We start from the raw sequence: 23154 nt of genomic DNA, 5'->3' as shown, positions 1-23154 counted from the left end.
GGCATGCATGCTTGCGAAAGGGAGGTAGTGTAGCTGGCTTCGGTTGAGAGTCACGATTTGTCAATGCTTCTGACGTAAAACAATACATACTTTTTTTTTTTACCGTAGGAAAGAATTGACCACCTGCGTTCATGATTTTTTTTTCCTGGCAATGTATTAAAGAGGTCGTCTAAAGCGGATAATTTATACGAGTGTTTCCTCAGAACGGATGCGCAAGAGCGATGACACCCGGCACAAACTTCTTTTTTTCATGCTTAACTCAATTAACCTGACTTCATTACATAATCCTCGTTGGTAAGACACTAAATACGCGTTTGCATCTGCGTCGCAAATGTAGCGTTCTGCGCGACGCAGAGCAGACGACAACAGAAACAATTTACTTTTAAATCTTGTTTCCCAGCTGTCTCTCGTCGCGCCACGTGCACGAGACATCCACAGAGACACCACACAGCTAGAGTACACGACACACGCGAACACGAGCGCCTGCGGGTGTCGTGTTCCCTGCGTGGTGCCTGCATTTCGCGCTGCCAAAGCCAAGTTGCCTAGCAACAAGTTACGCTCGAGGTTCGCGACACACATCTGATACGCCCGACTGCATTGACGAGCCAGACGCTCCCGTATACGACATAACTATGTATCGGTAACCAGCACCCTGCGTCTCCGTGAACGAGCAAGAGAGACACGAAAAAGAGGCAGGGCCGACAGGGAGGCTCTCATTGTGTCGCTCAGCTAAAAAAAGTTTCACGCCGCTACTCGCCGGCAGTTTTCCTATAGCTGGTGGCGAAAGTTCGGCGGCTAAAAAAAGAAAAAGAAAGAACATGAGCGGGCAACGATGTTGCAATCATGGCGGTGGAAACTGCAAAATACGATGCTCCAACTAGTACGCGCCCGAGTTCTAATAAGTGTAGAATTACGTATAGACAGAATTTTCTGACATTGCACTATAGGTTAGGCTAGCTAATCACTGTTACGCCAACCACTTTCTTTCGTAATACGAGCGAGCAGTCCACTAAGGATAGTGTTCGTTGCTACTGAAATTTTTGATGGGTGTCTATCAACTTGACGTTGTCCTGCGGAAACATATACATGACCGCACCTCCGCGAGTGAGTGTTGAGGCCCTGCGCGAAAGATCATTGGTTGCACATGACGAACGTTTGGGCAGCTGGGCCTGCCTAAAGCGTCTATGAAACGTGCAAAAGAATGACACGACATTCTATATGCCCCGTACGTAAGGAAGGTAAGAAAACACTTTAAAAAAAAGAAGGGGGCGGGGGAGATCGACGGTGCATATTGCATCTGGCTCTTTGTTCGTTGCGTTCCTATGTCTCAGTACGTGCACAAATTTATACGCACTTTGCAGTGTTAACACACTTAATATTGACGAGCTCTGAGCTCCGATATAAAAGAAAGCTGGGAATAATGTTGATTTCATCGGACTGTTTCACAACCTATACATTACTTTCTACCAGATCCCAAAGAGAAGTCAGTCGATACCATTCTTCCAACGAAAAGAGCGTAAGAAATTGTAGATAGTAAATTGTGGGCCAGCGTTTAATGTTTACGAGGATGTTATCTATGCATAATGCCGAAGGTAAGGTCCAAAGTAAATGACGGCATCCAGTGGGCTCAGGCTAAATCTATTTCTGCGTTACCGCATTTATGCATTGTTCACATGCTGTGTAGGAGGCACGTGAACTTAATTTGGTCTATATGTTCGAATGTTAAATAGCAGTATACTATAGCGTCTATAGCATACTTGCGTCCATGTAGTGCATCACATATATGTTTTAGAGGCATTCGTGTAAACTTTTTTTAGGTTGCTTATTAGTTCCCTTTGTTTGTTTGTTTTTTTTTTCACCATGTTTTGCAGACACCTACACAAGAGCATCATCTAAGGAAATAGTGAGCAACCGGCCAGAGATTGAAGAGTCAGGCCTACCTCTCGGCTGTCGCTCAATAATATATAAAGAATTTATTTACAGGAAAGACAGAGAAGTCGACCTGAGCTATAGTGCTCTCTAGTCTGCTACTCTGCACTGGGGAAGAGGGAAGGGCAGTGAAAGTACTGGGATAGGTGATGATGATAAGAGAAGTGATGAGTGCTTATTTATATGAGACAGTTGCCTTGCTAGAGCCGCTTGTCGAGCTTGGTGTCCTGCAGAAACTTCAACAACACTTTAGTTGCACGCATTGAAATTGCAGTGTCAGGCCATGGGCCGAGGATAGCTTCCTCCGACAGTGGTTGCCTGCCAACGCTGGCTAGGAAACTTTCCAACGTTCTTCGCTCCAGCATATATGCTGGGCAATCGCACAGCGCGTGTTGCAGTGTTTCGGGCATCTGGCAGTGTTCACAATCAGGGCTGTTCGACTGGCCGTTGAGGTGCGCGTAGCGACGGGTGAAAGCAATGCCGAGCCGAATCATGTGTAGTAATGACGTTTTGCTCCACGTAACCTGTCGCTCAAGAAAATCTCTCCTACGCCGAAGCGAAAACTGCGGCTTTCAACATACAGCACTTTAACTTCGGCGACCAAACATGTAAAGTAACCGAGTTCGAATACTTGGTATGGGCATTGCCTTTATTTAGAGATACGTTGAGCTCAAGATAGAGAATAACCAAATGCGTATCACTTGTCTTCGTACTGTCAACGAAAGAGCACGAAGATTAGCTAATATAAAGAGTTGCTTAAACAATCCTGCAATTGGCTCGCATTCCACTGAGCTCAGCCAGAACTGGGAACTCAAAGTCAGGGAATGACAATGTTCAAACCACAACGTTTCGTACAACCTAGGTCGATTACTCTAGCCTCACAAATTTACAAAGGGGACATGAAGTTGCCGCACATGGCAGCGATGTGTCGTGTTGCTTCCCTCAATGTGCTGTTTGTAAATTTAGGCTGTTCGGTACACAGTAAGGTTCAATACAATCTTTTATTCTTGCAAGGAGTAAACGGCACGTGAACCTCCGCGGTATGCCCTAGCGGCGACGGCATTGCGCTTCTCAGCTCGAGGTCGCGGGTTGGAACCCGGCTGCGCCGGTCAAGTTCCGATGGGGACGAAATGCAACAAAGCTCGCGTACTTAGATTTAGGTGCCCGTTAAAGATCCCCATGTGTTCAGAACTAATCTGGAGCTTCCCACTAATGCATTCTTCATTATCAGGCGGAGCAAGCAATATGTTTATAATCAGGTTTCATGTACTTGTTCGGTCACCAAGGCGTCATGCTCGGCGCGAGATAATGTTTATGTTAATCCACGGTGAAAACGCTGACGACGAATGCCGCAGTGCTCTAAGTTGAAGTGACTAGCGCAAGAGTGGACACGGGGCACAAAAGGGCGACAAGGACAAGCGTAACTTCCAACTGGTGTTTATTACAAAAAGGTTATGAATATATACACTCGCACGCTGATCGCAAACAGTTGTACACGTGCAAGACAGCATGGTTATCACGAGCAGACAAGAGCGCACCATGGCGGGGGCGGGGCTTAAGGTGGTCTCCCACAGACAGTCCCCATAAATGCAAATTCTTTAGCGGTCAATGCTATGGATGGTTTGCTGACGCAGTTGCTTTCTGCGATAGCCGCCGTCTCAATGATGAGTCTCGTGTTTTCCTGCCCGTGCCTTGCTATTATTTCTGTTTTCTTGTTTTTCAAAGTAATAACAGCAATAGCAATTTCAATAATAACGCACGTGTGCAACTGATTGCGATCAGTGCGCGAGAGTATATATTCATAACCTTTTCGTAATAAACACCTCTTGGAAGTTGCGCCTGTCCTTGTCGCCCTTTTGTGCCCCGCGTCCACTCTTACGCTAGTCACTTCAGCAAGGAATACCAACTAGCCCGGTCTCACAACCTGCTCTAAGAAGTCCCGACACAGGCTCATGACACGACAATCCATTGACCTGACAGCAGGTCAGTATACGGAATCATAATGATACAGGTATATAAGCATAAACAGCCATGCCTGTGCCACCGAAGTGCAATATGCTATGCCAATCATAATTTAAGTGTGAAGATTATAAATAGGACAAAAAGTGCAATGCGGTATATAACACAGAAAAGAAAGGGTAGGCAATTTTGAGCCTATCGTTCGGACATGCACGTCATTGCATAGGCGATAACGAAACAGGTGGTGGTGTAAGCTTTAAGACACACAGTCTCTAAAAAGGCCTGTCGATTAATTAAGGTTCTGCAAGTCACGTGTTCCAATAAGAAAGGAGCTGCTTCCAGAAATATGCAAATACAGTTTGCGGAATAGTCTAACGATAAAGTACATGCGAACTGCAAGCTACACGTATGGCTCTCCCACGCAAGTCACATGCTTCACTTTCCGCGTTTCCAGTCACCAACATACACCCGGAGCACGAGCGGACCTTGTATCGCTTCGGAAGATGCACCGGGACGTGCATACATACCCAAACCCCTCCACCAAGGGCGCCGTGGCAGGTCATCGAAGATCATGGACGACGGCGGGAAAGGCAGCACAGGCATGGCACGCACGATTCACGGGGACCCGCGCTGCCGAGTGTGGGCCCGGCGCCACCCTCGGGCGCGGCGTGGACTGAGCCCGGACGACGTGTACCTAGTTCCAGACCGCGAGACCTCGCGGTTTCACATGCCCTCGAGGATGCTCGACGACAGGGAGCCGACCCCGGTGGACGAGGCCGGAGCGAAGGCTGGTTTTGGCACTCTTGTCGACGGCAGGTAACAAGTGGTCTACACTCTCTATACAATCTCAGCGCCGGTTCCCTTGACGAAAACTGGAGAATACGGGTCTTGAAAGTCCCATAGAGCCAAGCCGATGCCCGCCGATGTCTTGGGAAGTTATAGGAGAAAGTCGATCAGCGCTGCTGTGGCCGTACCTATTGGCGCAGGAACATTTGACGGGGATCTTGACCGGTCAACCGGCTTGGCTGTTCCGGACACTGCAGATTATTTCTTTGGATCGAATGGTCCAGATTCCAGCAAGCGCACTCGTTTTCGCCGGTGGCTAATCATGACACATTGCCGGCGTTCCGATTTCAATCGAACTGAACGCGGCAAAAGCGAATATCGTTGGCTGACCTGCGACGAAGCTCGTCAACGGCCGAAAAGAAACCGTGATAATAGGTACGTCGCACTCGATTCAGTACATCGTCAGGAACGTGGCAGGCAAACGCTACGTAGGAGGCCAATATGAAGTCGACCGGCGCATGAAACGAGACACGCGTTCTATCCCGCCCCCAACGCGAAACTAAACTTCCCGGCGAGAGACTGCGCAGCGGCGACCGCTGAGCGGCGTGGGCGTGTTGTGTGCAAGTGCCGTATGAAACCTTTCGAGGACGTGCAAGTCTATCCGAGTACACACACAGTCTACGAGACCTGTGCGTGAATATGCTTTCCCCACACCTTCTTTCGAGGCTTCTTCACTCTCTCTCTCTCCCTCTAGTAGAATGAGCAAAGGAGGAAGGGGGACGAACTCCCACCGTTTAAAATAAGCAGGAGGCGTGCCCTCGGCGTGTCTCTTACACAGAAAGCGGCCCGGGTGTTAGCGGTGGCCGTAATGAGGCAGCATGGCTGCTGCGGCGGCTGCGAGGGTCGGCGGTGGGCAGCGCGAACGCGTGCTCGCAAAGTCCAGCGCCCGAACCTCCTCGCCCTCCGTCTGGAATCGGAGAAAAAAGGACCATCGCGGCGCGCTCGGCACAGAGACAAAATGCCGGCCGGCGCCACTGCTAATGAACAGTAACGATCCGCTTGTTTGGGAAGGTACACCGGCGGCGTTGAGGAGGGGTGTGCAGTGGCCTGCGTGGCTCTTTAGAAGATGCGCGGTGGCCATGCGCCGTCTGAACGGCAGCCTCCTCTTCAACCGGCTGCTGTTGCTGCTGCGTATGCCGGGTCTTTCTCCCCCTCCGTCCGTGTCTTCTATGCACGAGAGGTCTCCACAAGTGGACACACAAACGCTCGCAATCCTGGCTTGAGCTCAAGTACACTCGGAGAGGGGGGGGGGGGGGGGGCAGCAGTGGCGGCGGCATTTTGGTTTCCTGAGCGCTCCATTTACTCCGATTCGGAACCGATTCCTCCGGAAACGCGCCGCTCTCTTTCTGTCCGGGAACTTTGGCGCCCTGAGCGGAGTAGTAGAAATGTGAGGGTAACCCTGGGAGTGCGTGACGCCGTGTTTGTTAATGCCTGCGTGTACGCCTTCCCCCTCAACTGTGCGCGGGTATTACAAAAGGAAAAAAAAAAGGAAAAGAAACAGTGGGCCAACAGTCGAATCGTCGTCGGAAACCGGAGATGCTAAACACCCGGTTCGCCGTTCTCTACCTTATTGCTTTGTTTATTTCTTTTCGTTCCGATTCCAGCAGGTCGAAAACTCAAAACGACACACTGTTGTTTCGCAGTGGCTCGCGTGAGAACACTGCGTTGAGAGCGCGGGCGGCGCCGTTCGCTAAAATAACGCCAATTTCTGCCGGGGCCGCTTTACACGCATGCACGAGGAAAGCCCGCTCAAAGATGTGGGCTGTGGCTCCTTGAAAAATGCGCGTAATGTTGCCCTTTGCGTTCAGCTCAGCCTCGAAAGGAAGGTTGGCGCAGTGTCCCTGCACGTACTTGGCAAGAAAGAAGATTCGCGGAGGCTGGCACTGCCGTAAATGCTATACTCTTCTGGGCGGGTGACTTTTAGGGACCGTTTCTTTTAAAGAGGTACGAAGTGGACACGGGACGCGTGGAGCTCGCGCGCGGTTCTACGCGGAAGGATTTGACTTCGCGAGGGATAATCGAGAAATGGCGTCAGATGGAGCGGCTTGATGTTACTCTGCACATGAGAATTGCTCTTGTTTAGCGCAGCATGCGTTTGTTGCATGCTTGGTGTTAGCAAAAGGCGAAGTGACGTGGTCAGGAGTCTCTGCCGGCATGTTTCCACAGATATAGGACTCCTTCCACTGGCGTCTTGACGGCTATTGTGTCTCAGCACTTGCATTACGGCAGGAAGCTACGTGCACTTAATTTTTTTTAATAATTTTCAAATTTGCGGCAACAGCTGTTGCGAATACATGAACAAAGGTGTTGCAGCGTGGAGTCAGCGACGTCACGCGCCAGCGATCACCACTACGACGCAGACATGCACCGGCAACATTCTGAACCCGCTGAGTTTATATACAGCCGATATTAGGTACCAACGTGCAGTTTATCAAAAGCTCACAGCCCGCCAGGCACGTGGTGAGGTATGTCATCGGGCTTCGTCGTGTGGTTTTTCTGGCATTTCTGAACGTCCAAAAGTTTAAGACACGAGATGGGAACTTCCAAAGTCTCGAGAAACTTGGAATGCCAGAAGTGCTTCCGTAACACAAACTATGCATGGCATGGCGACAGCTCCACTGGGGCGAAGACTCTGGGGCGAAGTCTCTGGAGCGAAGTCTCTCACAAACATATGACAATGTGTGCGTGCTCGCAGGCAGTGATACTCTTTGCGTTCTTGATACCACGAGGGAAATGCTTGGTATGATGAGAAACTTGAAAGCACATCCTGGGATTTGTGTTAGGACACTCTGATGCTTGCGAGTATCTTTTTCTGTGGTTTTGTTGTCAAAGACCATCGTATAGCGCAAAATAAATGAATATTAGAAAATGTTAAATCGGTGCTTGAAGAGATATGAGAAGCACTGGTATAGAATACTAATTATTTGCTGCGAAAACAAACGAAACCTTTTAAATCATGGCTGCCTTGGGCCAACCTAACTCAGCGTGTTGAAAGCTGAAGGTACAGAGCTTTTAATGTGTGCAATCAAATCTTTTATCGATTCTCTTTTCTTTGACACATTTATATCGAAAAGAGCAGATCGAAGATTATGGTCTGCGTATGTAGATCCAAAAAGCAGGGACGCAAAAGCTTCAACTTTTATCCCAAGCAGCTGTACAAAATAGCAAAATCAAGAAAAAAATTGGCGGTTAAGTTGCATCATTTCAATCACCTTCAGTTTCTGGTATAAACCACTTGTAACCCATGAATAAGATGTGCTAGTACCATCTTTCTTTTTGTTCTGTTAGCCTGACAAGTAAGCGGCTCCGTCAAAATGCTGTTCGCATAGCGCGCACATTGTTCAACAGGTGAGATCACATTTCATTAGCGCGTAAATAGCCTTTGATCACCCGCCATTTTGGATTAGCAATTCGCAATTTTCAGTGAGCCTTCATGGCTATGTCCACAAGGAAACAGTCAACTTTGACCTTCGGCAGGGGGAATTCGCGAAATAGTGGTCAAGCTTGAGAGAACATGGTGAGGAATGCCATGTTGTCGTAGAACCGCGCAATATAGAAAACAGACCTTCGTTCATGTCGGGTACGGAGCCGAGGATATCGGCACTTGTAACTCTCTGTCTTTTGAAGTAGCGAGGTTCCATTGGCTATATGTACGCAGTGCACACACTGAGAGTCTTCGACACGAGGAAACGTACGTGTAGTTTTATTGCTTTTACGATGTTACTGCTAAACTTTGAACAAATTCTATCCTGTCAACGCAAAAGAATAACAGGAGCATGGCGAATATAGAGGTGATTGATCAGCAGTAGGCTGTAGCGTAGATAGGGGCGAGGTAGAGACGAGCCGTACCGATGTTCGCTGGAAGCACAATTTACATGGCGTTCGCTCGCTTATATATCGTCTTTATCATGCGCGCTCGCTTATCGTGGACTACCGCCTAGGGGGCCACTACATAGGTCTCTCCCTACTGGGAACTGACATATGGCGGTTCAAACGCTGTGCTAAGGAGGGCGCCCGGTGGACACGCTGAGGCGCGTACGGTGAGTATGCCCGAGGGTACGCTCTGGACTTTCGCAGTGTTACATACAGGAAGGTGACGTCACTGACGGCGCGAGATGCACGGCAGCAACGTGAGCGGGTTTGACACGGTTTGAGGCGATCACTTCTGCCCGGCCGTTCAGGTCAACCATAATGTGCTGTGGGCTGCGCCTGAGGACTTTGTAGGGGCCTGCGCAGTGCTGCTCGATTGGCTTGCGGACGCGGTCACAGCGGACGAAAACATGCGTGCACGTAGAGAGTTCGTAGCTGACATAAAAACAACGCTTGATGGATAGCAGGGTGTGTGGGAAGCGCTGCATGGTGTTGCGGAACTTCGTGACAAAGTAAGAATTCTGTTCGGAGCTTGGTGTAACGGTGAAGAGCTCGATCATCTGGGAGGCGTAGTCCACATCCGTATACGAGTTCCGCTGAACTGCAACCGATTTCGGCTTTCATTGCGGATCGGAGGCCGAGAAGCACGAAAGGCAAGGCGTTATATGCCAAGCGGAAGGGTCGTGGGCTTTGGGCGCCGCTTTGAGTTGGCGATGCAGGCGCTCTACCAGAGCGTTGCTGGCAGGGTGGTAGGCGGCCGTTCGTATTCGCGCAGCACCAAGGAGCTATTCAAATTCGTATTCGGAGATTTTACGTGCCAAAAACACGATTTGATTATGAGCCACACGCCGTAGTGGCGGAATCCGGATTAGTTTTGATCACCAGGGGATTTTTAAACTACATAAGAAGCTGTGTCAGGCGAGAGAGCAAAACAGACTCGAACTGATGACCACGATTTGTAGTAATGGTTGAGGGCACGCCAAAGTGGCAAATGCAGTGGTGTGTGATCGCATGTGTGATGTATGGTGTCATCCGCGATATCCGGTAGGGGAATAGCTCCCGGTCAGCGCGTAAAACGATCTACGCACGTCAGTGAGTAAATAGCACCACGGCACGGCGGAAGAGGACCGACGATGTCCAGGTGGACGTGTTCAAAACGCGCACTCGGCATGGGGAATGCGCCGATGGCAGGAACCGTGCGGCGCTTTAGCTTACATCGCTTACACGTGATCCAGGAGCGTGTCCATAGGTGAATCTAGCGGTTCACATTCGGCCACACGTAAAGCGGTCGGCGATGAGTCGCTGGGTGGCTGGTATTCCCGCGTGAGCTGGGGAACGCAGCACGTCGAACACTGCGCGTCGAAACTGAGCGGGTACGAAAAGGCGGGGCGATCCGGTGGACTTGTCACACGCAATAGCATCCGCACAGACGGGCAGCTTAACTACGCGAAATGGCAAGTTCGGTGCCTTGTTACACAGATTGGCGAGCTCACTGTCTGTGGTCTGGGCCGCGGTGAGGCCCGTGAAGTCTACACGGTCATGACGAGACGTCTGGAGTGTCATGAAAGCGGATGGGGAAAGTGCATCGGCGACGACGTGGTGGATATCTGTAGTAAATTCTTATGTGTACGACATTTGGCCCTGTTCTCTGGATGTGTGAATGCCGCCGTCCTCCTTCAGTGAACGAAGGGCAAATATAGAAGGTTTGTGATCAGTGACGGCGTAGAAGTCGGCTCCTTAGATGAAATGGCGGAAATTACGAACTGCTTGATCGGCGGCCAAGGGCTCCCGGCCAAACGTGCTGTAGCTATGTTGTGTAGGCGTTAGCTTGCGGCAGTAGAATGCAATGGGTTGCAAACCTTGCTCACTGCACTGCTGTAGCACGGCCCCCATAGCGGAGTCGGATGCGTCCACCGCAAGGCAAAGGCACGAGTTCATTTTTGGATAGACCAAAAGCACAGCTCGAGTCAGTGCGTCAGTGATCCTCTGCAAAGCAGGCGGTGATTCATTTGTCGACGTCAACTCCGCTGGCTACAAAGATTAGGCCAGTAGGTGGTGCAAAGGCTGCAAGATGTGCGCACAATGCGGCATGAAATGTCGGCAAAAACGTCACCAAGCCGAGAAATTATCGCAGCTGGTGTCGCGTGGATGGCTGTGGAAAACATCTGACGGCCTGAACCTTGATTGGTTGTGGGCGGATGCCTGAAGCGTCGACTGTATGACCCACGAAATTTAGGGTCGACACGCCATACTCGCGCTTCGTAACATTGGTGACGAGCCCGTAGTAGTCCAAACGCTCGAAGAGAAGCAGTAGGTGATCGCGATGTTACTGTGGCGTGCTGCTCGCGACGAGCAGGTCGTCCAGGTACGCATGGCAGAAGGCCAGGCAGCGCAGCACTTCGTTTATCAAGCGCTTAAACTTTTTCGCGCAGTCCCGAAGGCCGAACGGCATCCGTATACAAACTCGTGCAACCCGAAAGATGTCAACTATTGCTGTCTTCGGAATATCTTCTGGTGCCACAGGAATCTGATGGTAGGCGCGGATTAGATCGATCTTCGAGAAAATTGTTGCTCCGTACAAACCGGCCATGCAGTCAGAAACGTGCGGGATGGTATGATGGCTAGGGCAGGGCAACCTGGTAGAGCGCTCGGTAGTCCCCGCACGGTCTCCAATCACCGCGCGCAGATTTTGGCCCATGCAGTAGTGGCGAGGACCAAGAACTGCTCGAGGGTCGAATGATGCCTAGCTCTAACACATGTCGCAACTCGTGTGCTTTGCCAAGTTTTTCGGGAGTCAGCCGGCGTGGGCGGGCGTGCACCGGCGAGCCTTTGGTTTCAGTGTAATGGAGAGTGTAATGTGAGTGCTTGACTGCTTTCTCCTTGTACGAGGACCGGTGTCAAACTGAGAAACTTGGGTAGCACCTGACTTGGCGAAGGCGAAAGTGACAGGTTCGTGGAAGGCACCACCGAACGCTCCCCTTGTACCCTGAGTTAGGTGGCGGCGTCGCGAAGGCATTGCTGACGGACGACGATTAGGCGATCGAAGTGGCGGAGGAAATCTGCTACAGTGATGGCACGCTTGATGTCGGTGACAGTGAAAAGCCAGCGGAATGCATGGCGAAGGCCCAAGTCCGAAGTTGATGACTTCTCGCCGTATGTGGCTGTGCTGCTGTTGTTGACAGCCAAGCGTGGTGGAGTCGGCGTACATCTGCGGTCGGCCGGTGTGGCCGGTAGGACGCTAACCTCGGCGCCTGTGTCCATCTGGAAACGAGCGTCATGCAGTGTCGCGGTGGGAAACAAAGAATGGAAGGGGGCGGCTTGTAGGAGGGACTGAGGCGCTTGCCGCCGTCAGCGCCTGGCCCTGTTGTCTCCCGTCCAAGTGCACGGGGGAATGCAGTTGTGGGTATTAGTCACGGAAGCGACGATGGTACCAACATATCGTGGCAGAGCGGGAGTTATCCAGACGGGAGTTATCCAGATGGGAGTGGGTTTGCAGATTGGCCACGGCGTCAGCAAGGTGGGACAGTTCTGCGCGCAGATCGGCTACCGGTTCACTGGCCTATGGAAAACGTTGTAACTTCCATGACCTTATCCGCTAAGTCTACGATCTAGCTGATACCAAGATCTTCTGCGGTGGCGAGTATCAGGCGAACGCTGAGCGGCTGAGAAAAAGCTGACGAAGAGAAGAAGACGTCCGTGGTGCTTGTCTCTTTACCCAGCAGGCGCTGCATGAGGCGCGGGAACTGCGCGTCAGTGCGGTCGCCGAGCTCTACGGCCGCGAGAAGTTGCTGCAAGTGATTCTGCTCTGGAGACGAAATGCGCCCATTCACTGAATTCCTTAGCGTTGCGCAAAAAGACTCGAGCGGCGGCGTGGCAAAAAGGTCACGAATGTCGGTGATGACGTCCGCAGGCAGATTGGAGACGACGTAAAAATAACGTGTCTGTTCAGAGGTAAGCCGCTGCGCAGCAAAACGTGCTTCGGCCTGCAAGAACCGCAGGCCAGGTTCGGCGGGCCAAAAGGGTGGGAGCTCGACCCGAAGTGGAATGCTGTGGAAGGCGCGTTACCGGCGGGTTGCGTGTCGTCGTTCATAGCCCCAGGCTAACGTAGAAGTGTTGGATCGGGTCTCCACTGTAGCGTAGATAGGGACGAGCCAGAGACGAGCTTCACCGACGTTCGCTGGAAGCACCTTTTAAATGCGAAAGCATTATATTTCCCATGAGGCGGAATAGTGATAACAAGGATCATCATCAGCGTCTTGTAAGTTACAACAAGTTAGAGTAAGGTGACTTAAAGTGGGTCAAAGTGAATTAAGGTGAAGCAAAGTGAATGAAGGTGAATTGAAGTGGATTAAGGTGCATTAAGGTCGGTACAAATTAGAGCGAGGTGCATTAAAGTGGATTAAAGTAGATTACCGTGGCTTAAGGTATAGTTGTCAAGGACACGTGACAATGTGTGACGTCAAGTATCATGGACGTAACCAATTAATTAGAAAAGTCATAATGCTTTCGAATTTAAATCACGTAACGATATTTAAGTGACTGACAATTTTATTAGCATGCTCTTCGCTCGCTCACTTATATACATCGCCTTTATCATGCGCGCTCGCTTATCGTTGGCCACCGCCTAAAGAGGCCAATACAAGGCGAACGAAGTAACATCCAGCCTGGAGCAAACGTTTCGACCGGGCAACTTGCGTTTTTCAGAGGAGCGGCTTCTCCATAACATGACTTGGTTTCCCCCTGGCGAAGTTCCTTTCTCAAAACATTGGCTCCTACACTGTAAACGGAAATGAGCCGAAAAAGGCATTTTAAGGGATGTGACCTCCCTTGAGACTACGTGCCTGAAAACCGTGCTCCCTTAGAGTGGTGTAGAAATGCTCAGCGTCCTCCATTTCTCTCCCTCGCAAAATGCGGATGAAAGAAGGAGACAGAACCTCAATTCTACATCCTTTATAAGAGGGAGTTTAGAAGATACAGGCCTCCCTTTAGCGTAAACGGAGTTCTGTTTCTTATTTTATGCGTTATTTTCTTTTCTTTTACACATCTGTGAGAAGGAAACGAGGAAGGAGAGATATATTGTCCAAGTGGTTCTTCTTCTTTTTTTTTTCTTTCTGCAAATTTATACATTTCCGGAGTGCAAGCCAACTTATTTAGGGCGATATAAATAGACGCTTTGTTCGTCTCGTCGACCACAATGTCCTGTCGCGCTGCCAGAACCCCCGGTCGGCATCTGACGAGCTGTCTTCGGAAGCGAGACCATGCAAAACTTCGACGGCTTAGGCCGCAGAATGTCCTCGCTTCTGTTCGTCTTCCCATCAACTAAAAGTGAAACTGAAGGCAAAGCTCGCAAAGCGCCACTGTCGTCGGCGCCGGTCACGGCACCTGTTTTGCTTATCGTAGTTCTGCGTGTGTGTCTATATGCGTGCTTACGAGGTAATTTTGGCGGCCGTCGGAGAGTGTTTCGTGTAGTGTGGAACCTCACAAGAAAGCTACCTGCCCCACTGCGCAGCACGGCGGTGATCGGCCACCGCGTAGTCATCGCTTTGACGTGATCTGTGTACTACAATACACTTTCGTGCTTCGCGCGGCCGTGCTCGGGTATTCCCTCCTGCGCCACGATATGACAGCGGCTAGTGAAACCTCACCCACAGTCCTCACAAAATCGGACCGCGTACGGTGTCGACTGCTTTTGGAAATGGCGCGTTTCGGATTACCGCTTGCCCAGTTGCCTCATGTTTGACGCGGCCTTTTCAAGCTGCGGTGGTGAGTACGGCGCGGAAGCATTGCGCTATGCGCATAATGCTCACACCTTTTATGTCGCGGTGTTGAGACTTACCGGTCCTCTCAATAAAACTCAAGAAGCCAGTGCCGCACAAAAAAGAGACGTTTCAACTTTTTTCTTTCTCTTTTTCAATTTAATTGTCGTGTTTTACGTGTCAGAACCATGATCTGTTCCTGTGACCTCGTGCTTAATACTAAGCACAACTCCAAGGACGCTTATAACAACCACGGCGGGTCAAAGAGTATTGGAGTTTCGTCATCAGGTGTGTTTGATAACCACTTCGCCTTAAGTGTCGATATAGGTTGTGACAGCCCACTTGAAAAACACAACAGGAAATTTTAGTCTGTCGTTCTGTTGTCCGTAGTGTGACGTCCTGTAGTTCTTGATCAATATTCAATTAAAAATTGACAGAGACCTCTTTAAGGCTATGTAAATTTGTTTGTAGAAAAAAGAAAAAAAAATAAAGGAAAAAAAAATCGCCCTGCAGGGGATTCGAACTCCGGACTGAGGCATCCCGAGCCCAGCATCCTACCACTACGCCACGCCGAACGCGCGCTTCGGGCATATTACAGCTATACAAACACTTCGCGTTTATGTTTATATTTTCATTTTAAGAGTCAACAGGCGCTTTCATTCCACCGCGTCTACTGCCGCATCTCTAGAAAAGCAAAAGTGTTCTTACCATCGACAGGTACATTGTGTAGTGCTAGAACATCGATTTTGCTGTAGGATATCCATATTAAATAAGAAATACAGAAATAGACAACGGTGACCGGAGACACTGTTACGTTGTTACTGCTAATTTCGACAGTTGTCTCTCGCTCTGCACTTTTGAGCGCGCATATAATTCAGTGTTCAACGCAAGATAGCTACATAAACATTCGTGGATGATTGTTCATTCTGACAGCATACTGGCATCTCTCGGCAGCGCTGTACCAGAATAATGAGACCCGAGCGAGACAGGTTTTCACGCAACTTTGTGGAACAACCCAAAACTTCTTTTTCGCTTTGTAAAAGCTTATGCAATATTTCTGGGAAGTTAACCGTGTCAGTGTAACGGCACATGTAAGTCCACAGGCCTGTGTGCCACATCTTACCAAATGACACAAAACGGATACGCAGCCATTCCCGCAGATGATATGATTTTCATCAGCGGCCGATTTTGAGGAGGCCGGTAGGGCATTTATGGTGCTTTGTCGTCACGGCACAATTATAACAATTGGCCACTTCGACTTTAATACCGGTGTCTGTGCTATCAGCATTGCCGGCTTCAGAGGAGCACGATTGAATACCGCGCAAGAGAAAAGTACAGGGTACACCACCGATGCGAAATTGACATACAATTTTAAAGCGTCGCGACTGAAAGCGCTTCTGTCGCGGCGTCAGAAATTATGTCGCTGCGACAGAAAGTGGCACATTTCTAACGCCACGACCGAAAATGTGTAGTCCCGACAGAGAGTTGCTGTTGGGACGTCAGAATCGCTGTTGCGATAGAAAGTTGCTGTTGCGACTTCAGAACTCTTGGTGTTCACGACAGGATGATTCTGTTGGGACATCAGAATTTCTGTCATAATGTCAGAAATGTCTGTCGCAACTACAGAAACATCAGGAACTTCTGTCGTACAACAGAAATTTCCGTAGTTGCGACAGGAACTCCTGTTGTCTTTTTCAACTGGGAGCGATTTGCGTCACAGCAACATTATTTTTAAGGCGGCAAATTACTGTTATGCAGCATGAACAATGCGAACAGCCAGCCTGTTTCTGTGTTAAATGGAGGCACGCAGTGTGTGCACACAATTACGTTCATTTTGTCAGTTTTGTGAAATAAGCTTCAAACTGCATGCATTTTCACTGGGAAATCTGTACCAGCACTTCCTTGTATCAAGTTGTCTATGCACAAAGGTTTGTGCATTAGAAATCACAGTTTCAGGCAGTTACAGCCTACAATTTCTTTTTTTTTTTTTGTATACAGACACTAACTGTGTTTTCATAGTCATGTATTGCACGCTTGACCAGTGCTGAAAAGGACAAATGGAATAAATTCAAATAGGCCTGCGAATTTGTTTGCTTGGTCAGGCTTTGATGTATTTTAGTAACGTGTTCATGTGCAGATGTCGTGTGAATGCATACTTGGACTTTAGTTACGTTTCACTGCATCAAAAGAAACCACCCAGCCAATCTCAATTTCCTTCCTTGTTTCTTGCCCTTGGTGTCCACATACCTGAATGTATTCTGAGTTTTTGTACCAAGACAACAGCAGGGCATCACACATGCTAGAAACATTAAGACAAAGAACAAGGAATGTGGCACAAATGATCCACAGAGTCACAAAACAAAAATGAGGCTTCAAAGAAGCGGAGGCAGTCAGACTTGTGCGAGCATTAATTATTAGCAGGGTGACCTATAGCCTCCCCTTTCAAAAACTAAATAAGGCTGAAATGTCTAAAGTGAGCTCCATCATCAGGGCAGCTAGGGCTCCCAAAAACACATGTGCCAAAAAGCTGGAGGCTCTTGGTATTCACAACACATATGAAGAACATGACACGGCATGTGGTCATGCCTCACAGAGAACATCTGAATTCTACAAAACAAGGAAAGGCTCTGTTACAAAAGGCAGGATATCCCCTGATAGCACAGTATGGCTGAGAAAAAACAGTTTTGCTACCCAGACAAACAAGAGAGGAAATTCTAGTTTCACGAATCCCAAAGAATATGAGCACGGAACACCACCAAAGCAGAAGAAAAGCGCAATCAAAGGCTTTACAAAAGAAATGTGAAAGAAATCCAGACGTATACTACACAGATGCATGTAGAGTGGCAACAGACAAATTCAAAATAGTGGCCTTCAATTGGTCCACAGGGATAACAACTTCCATTCGGAACCCTTTAACCTGCACCGTGGAGGCAGCAGCCATAGCGCTGGCCTTTCGAGATGCAGAAGCAAAAGAAACAATCTGTGTTGGCCATGATGGACTCTAAGGCAGCATGCTGTTCGTGCATGACGGGTACCGTCCCATACAAAATTCACAGAATTGCACCAGGTGGTAATTTGGTGCCCGGCGCACTCTGGACTCGAGGAAAATGAGAGGGTGAACCGAACTGCTCGACCAATAAGCATCCGAGCACTAGTCAGTCCTTTCAAGGAACTCCCATTGACCCACACGACACTTCGAAAACCAGGAAAAGGAGAGACAAAAATACAGCCGCCCGCACTCCAACCTTATGAAAGAACAGGCCAGGGATTCGCGCTGTGTACAGACTAACACATATTTACACCTACAAATACTCACTAAGGTACACCCTGCATTCTATGAAAGTATGTGTTCTTGGTGCGAGGAGCTGCCAACTCTTGCCCACGTAACATGAACGTATAAACTACAGCCTCCAAATTCCAATTCGCCCCTTATGGCGTAAATGCCAAGTAACAGGCACTGGGATGTTTGGCTTGCTAGTGAAGATGTAGAGAGCCAGAGAGCTCTTCTCGATCAAGCCCAGCAAACCACAGAGATCAGTGGAGCCCTGGACTGAGGGACGCACCGACCGCCCAAACCACTAAGAGAAATAAACTTTATACTACTATTACTTGTCCTTAGTGCTATCAGCCATCAAGTTTACCTACAACTACAAATGAGCCACATGTCACTTGATTCACTCAGATTCCATTTCACTCTTTGTAGGAGGGCATGCATGACTGATTGCGTATGTGCAGCATTTTGTTGCCACAGAGGGGTATGTAATATGGAAACCAACATAAACATTAATACACTCTGTAGTAACTTGTTCTGAATTGAACTTTTAAAAATAAAGTGCAATTTCAATAAATGACAACATGTGTTTTTTTTTTTTTTTAACTGGGTGAGTAGTGTGCTACCGTCTGGGATTTTTTTTATTCCACGTGGTAGAGGTGTGTGGCTGTCACTGTACTGCTTTCAAGCTTCTGCATCAAGTGTGCTTGTGGCACCTGGGACTAATTCTCAAAGCAAATATGTTTCAGGTAATTGTGAATTCTCGTCAAACATGACATGCATATTGCTGTATTTGTCTTGGAAAATTTATTCAGAAAAGCAGCTTTTATAGCTTCAGTAAATTATTCATTGTGGCCAATTCAGGTGACCCTTTCCGAGATTGACCATTAATTTTACAGCAGTGGCTTTCTATCATTCAAGTATTCAGTGTGTATACTGCTTCTTTTCAGATATGTTAACATCATACAAGTCTGCATTCCTAAGAACATAAACAGCCAGAGGCCACATTGCAAAGACAGGGATCTGAGTATCAAGAAAAGAAATCAGTAATAAAGGTAGCAAGAAGTACTCACAAGCAAATGTTTGTTGTCAGAGGGATGCAAGAATAATACAGCCCATCCAGGGGGTGCGCGAAAGCCAGATAATGGCCACAAAAAACAAAGCCTACTCATATGTCACAGCCATTTTAATCAATATTGACATTTAACTCCAGGGTATGCATATTGAAGCCTTGCTAATTATGTAAATTTACTAGCACTACCGTCCAGTACTGCTGTGCTCCTGAATGGTGGCTCACATTTGCAGGCAGCAATAGGTGCAGCGACATCCATCATTCGTGCATCACTCATTTTGGACAATACACACCTTGCTGCAAGGAAAAGTAGCCACAATATAGCTTGCTAACAATTATTGGCAATTAGTTTGAGAAAGGCGTTTCCAACCACACCTGGCTAGACCGGCATTCTTTGCAGCATGCTCTACACCGGGAACGTAACTCCTTGCCCCGGAACCCAACATGTCTGTTTACCTGGCATAGGACAATGTGCAGACAATGCTAACCCCCCCCCCCCCCCCGCTACACATGCACCAATATATTCCTGGCTACCGGCACTGGTCCTTGTTACAAGAAATAGAAGTACGGATCCTTGGTCTCGATGTTCGCCAATCCGGAACAAGATCAAATTGGCTAGGCAAAATAAAGAAGACACCAATGTCAACCTTCCACCTGATATGAAGGATTGCATATAAATGTGGAGAATATTGTACCGAAATAGCCAGTAATGCTGTTTGGTCTGTACTCCAGCCACATATTATTTATCAGGCTCAGTTTTACTGGCCCTCACTGAAGCAGAGGGACCAGATTGAGATGATTATTCAGAATGTGATGAGGGCAATAGCTGCTCTCCCTCTGTTCGCTCAAGAACATGCCCAGGTGAACACCACGGCAGCATTGCTAATTCAATGTGAATGAGCATTTGAATTAAAGAGGTTGCATGTTGCAGTCACTTCTGATTGCTTGGGTGCAAGAACAGACTTAAGGCCATGGCACGGCTGTACACTGATGTTCCTTTGGACCAATGTATTTTGTACAGACGCTGCTATTACAAGAGATGGAAGCATAGTATCAGTCAGCCTTAAGTACTTCCCTCTTTATAAAAATAAGGAATCTACAATGGATGTCTGCAACTCTACTTGAGCTTCATACCATACATGACAAGAGTCTGCAGAACGGGGCTGGTACACGGTAAAGTCACACATGACACCAATGAAGCAGCCTCATTTTTATCAAACTTCACCCAAATACAGACACACCAATTCCTTGAGTGCCATTTAGCAGCTGAAGCAAGACAGTAAAGCCACATAGCTTTGTCAGAAGATACACAAGCTTCACAACTACTCACTTTTAATGCTTGCTTACACTAGGTACAGGGACACATCTCTGGCCTTTTCAATGCCATGGCAGATAACAAAGAACACAACAACATCAAGAACTTGTATCTACCCGCACCTCTTGTGCCAGGCTCACTTACCGTCTTTCTACCCTGAAAAGTTTGCTCTGATGCGACACATGCTTTTACGCTCAAGTTTGACAGCCATTGCTGCATCAATTTTGCAAGCACTGTCAAGGACGCAGTATTCTTAACTGCAATTTATTATCAGGAAATACGTAATTTTAATAATGTGAGCACAGGCATCTTGACTCACTTATTATGAATGGAAAGAAATGTCACTGCTGCCTGAATGAAAAGAGTAATCTTCTGCAGTTGTAGAGAGTCAGTGTAGCTTCATGCAATACTGTTTCACAGCAAGTTTGTACAAAGTATCATTACAGGCAGGCAATTATAGGCCTAATTGTGCTTTTCACTTGCTCTGAATGTGACCTTAAACAAAGCATTGTGTGTAAAAAGGGCAAATGTTCTTTGATATGAAGCATCTATCAGGGAGTAGCATTTTGCCTTTTGAGACTTTTTAGCATCCATGGGGGAGAGATTAAATTGCCAGTGTATCTCTATAAGGCATGCCTCTAAGGATGCACATGGCGTTTAGGAAGGTAAATTTTTTTGAACCAGGGAGGGACGTACGGAAATAACTTTAATGAGAAAAGGATCTGCAAGGTTTCCAGCCCAGGCTCAGGCCACCCGGGCATTATGTGCGGTGAGGCATAGCCTTTCCACTGCTGCCCGGGCCCACTGGATAGCCCATAGTTGGTCGTGTAGTTCCGAGCTAGTCAGAGCGCTTAGCTATCGCTCCTCGAGAAGGTCCTGTTCTATCTTGTCCTCTAGATATATCGATCTGATCTGTGTGCACTTCCATGAGATCTGTGCATTGTATGCGGGTTCGTGCTTGCAGAGCTTGCAGCTCGAGTCTGGGTATTGTGTTGAATTTACTCTGTCTAAATGTACTGGGTTTCGGAATATTCTGGTTTGCAACCTCCTCCAATCTGTTTCTTGAAACCTGTCGAGTTGTTGGCGGGGTTGTGGGTATGTTTCTCCTCGTTTCGTATAGTGTGTCAGTATGTCGTGGTACGTGACCAGTCTGTGCCTGTTGTCTCGTATCGCTACTTCGTTGTCGTTGCCTCCCCGCTGTCCTTCCCCTTTCCCCGGGGGTTGCGGGGTGTTGTGCCGTCACTGTCCGTGACACGGTGGATTAGTTCTCGCGCGGCTCGGTCGGCCTTCTCATTGAGGTTGGGAGGGCCATTCATGGTTACTTCTCCCATATGTACTGGGATCCATTTGAGGTATTTGGGTCATGTCAGAGAAACACAAATGTATTGTTCCAAAATGGTACAGTGTTACTCCGCTGCTAGAAAGGTGATTTAGAAGAGCTCTCTAACTCCATTGACTAAATTTTCAGAGGTGATTGCAATGGGTGATTCCCCTGTTACTCTGGTATTGCTAGTCTGGTGCTTACTGTCAGTGATATACACAGCATGCCAGTCTTGGAGCTCAACTTTCAAGAGCCAATTAAGAGGCATGTCATGGGTGATTTATTAAGCTTATTAGGCTTCTTTTTAAACAAACAATTAATTTATTCTTTATTTTTGCTGTCATTTTGATGGCCTGTCTATGCTTTTTGTTTTCAAAGGGCATATTATTTTCATAATTATGGCCTTCAATGTTTAATTGTAATATCCCTTATAATCCACAGTGATTACTCGTAAAAGAGAAATCAATATAGAACAAACAGTAGATGTGGGTAAATGCATGTGCATTGACTTGAACAGTCACCTGCAAAAGTTTAAAGTCAGGTTGCTCAATGGATTGAATAATCTCAGTTGGAAAGCAGCACTAAGTGTGTTCATATGCCCCTCACTCATCCAGTATACGTAAATGTAACCAAATGTAGTATATGTAACCAACACACTCTCAGACTTTAGCGCAATAAGTTAATATGTTGTGTTATGCTGTTGAGTTGAGACTGTGAATGGAACGATTATTAAAATGAGCAAGCTAGAGACAACTATTGCAGTGTTTATAATTTGCGGTAATTGCAGCATGATATTGCAAAAGAACATAAATAATGCTCCTCTCAATGTTTCTATCTATGCCTTTCGTTCATCTCTTAGTCTCTCTGAAATTAAGCAGCAGAGCATGGCACAAGCACTGCTGCTTACGTTTATAATGGAGTCATCAGTGGGTTTCAGACAGAGGCAACTCCTGTCCCTTATGCACATATGTTTTGGTATTTTCAAGACTGTTCCTGTCATACCAAAGCAAAGGCTCACTGGCCCCTCATGGTATTGAAGCTTGCTCACCAATTACTCAGAGTGGATGATACATTTTCTGGATTTTGTCAGGTGCCATCTGTCTTGCCCTAATCATGGTATGAAAGGTAGGTCCTGCTGGTCCAATGCAGCTATCTTAATAAAAAAATATTATAATTTGCATGTTTCTTCTCTTGGCCACCGAAGTGCATCATCCAAACCAAACACAAACACTTTTTTTCCTAGGCGCACTCTTGAAAACAAATGGCTTGCAGCCACATGCAGAAGAAAGTACAAAACAAATTATGCAAATTAATGCTCTGCAGTGTGCAGATTATGCAATGTGTACAGTAACTAAGGCTGCACCTCTAATGCATTAACTGTATTCAAGATTATGAAAGCTTTTTGCTAATTAAGCCATGTTCTAAAATTGGATTGCATACCCTAGCTGCATATGTGACTAAAAATGTGGTAGCTCAGTTGAAAAAGCTACAAGTGGCATTCCTGTGGGGTATGTTTGTTCACTTGAAAAGCAGATTTTACTCAGTTGGTCATATGACAAGAAATTTTGTTGTTGTGTTCTTAATACTTCATTCCTACATTGCATACTACACTACACCCTAAAGGTCCACACAGCCCACATATATCATCATTAAATTAATAAAATGTGAATACCATGTGCACATTTGTTATGTTCCTCTTCAGGCGAATATGTACGGTACTGTACCTATATGCCGCCCTCATCATTCGTCTACACGCTAATAGGAAGTTCGTTTACATAGTTGTGTGCGAGAAAAATACTAAACAGCACTTCATCG

Source organism: Dermacentor andersoni, chromosome 6 (genome assembly GCF_023375885.2).
Source record: "Dermacentor andersoni chromosome 6, qqDerAnde1_hic_scaffold, whole genome shotgun sequence".
Lineage (NCBI taxonomy): Eukaryota > Metazoa > Arthropoda > Arachnida > Ixodida > Ixodidae > Dermacentor > Dermacentor andersoni.
Note: the sequence above shows the minus strand (reverse complement) of the source record.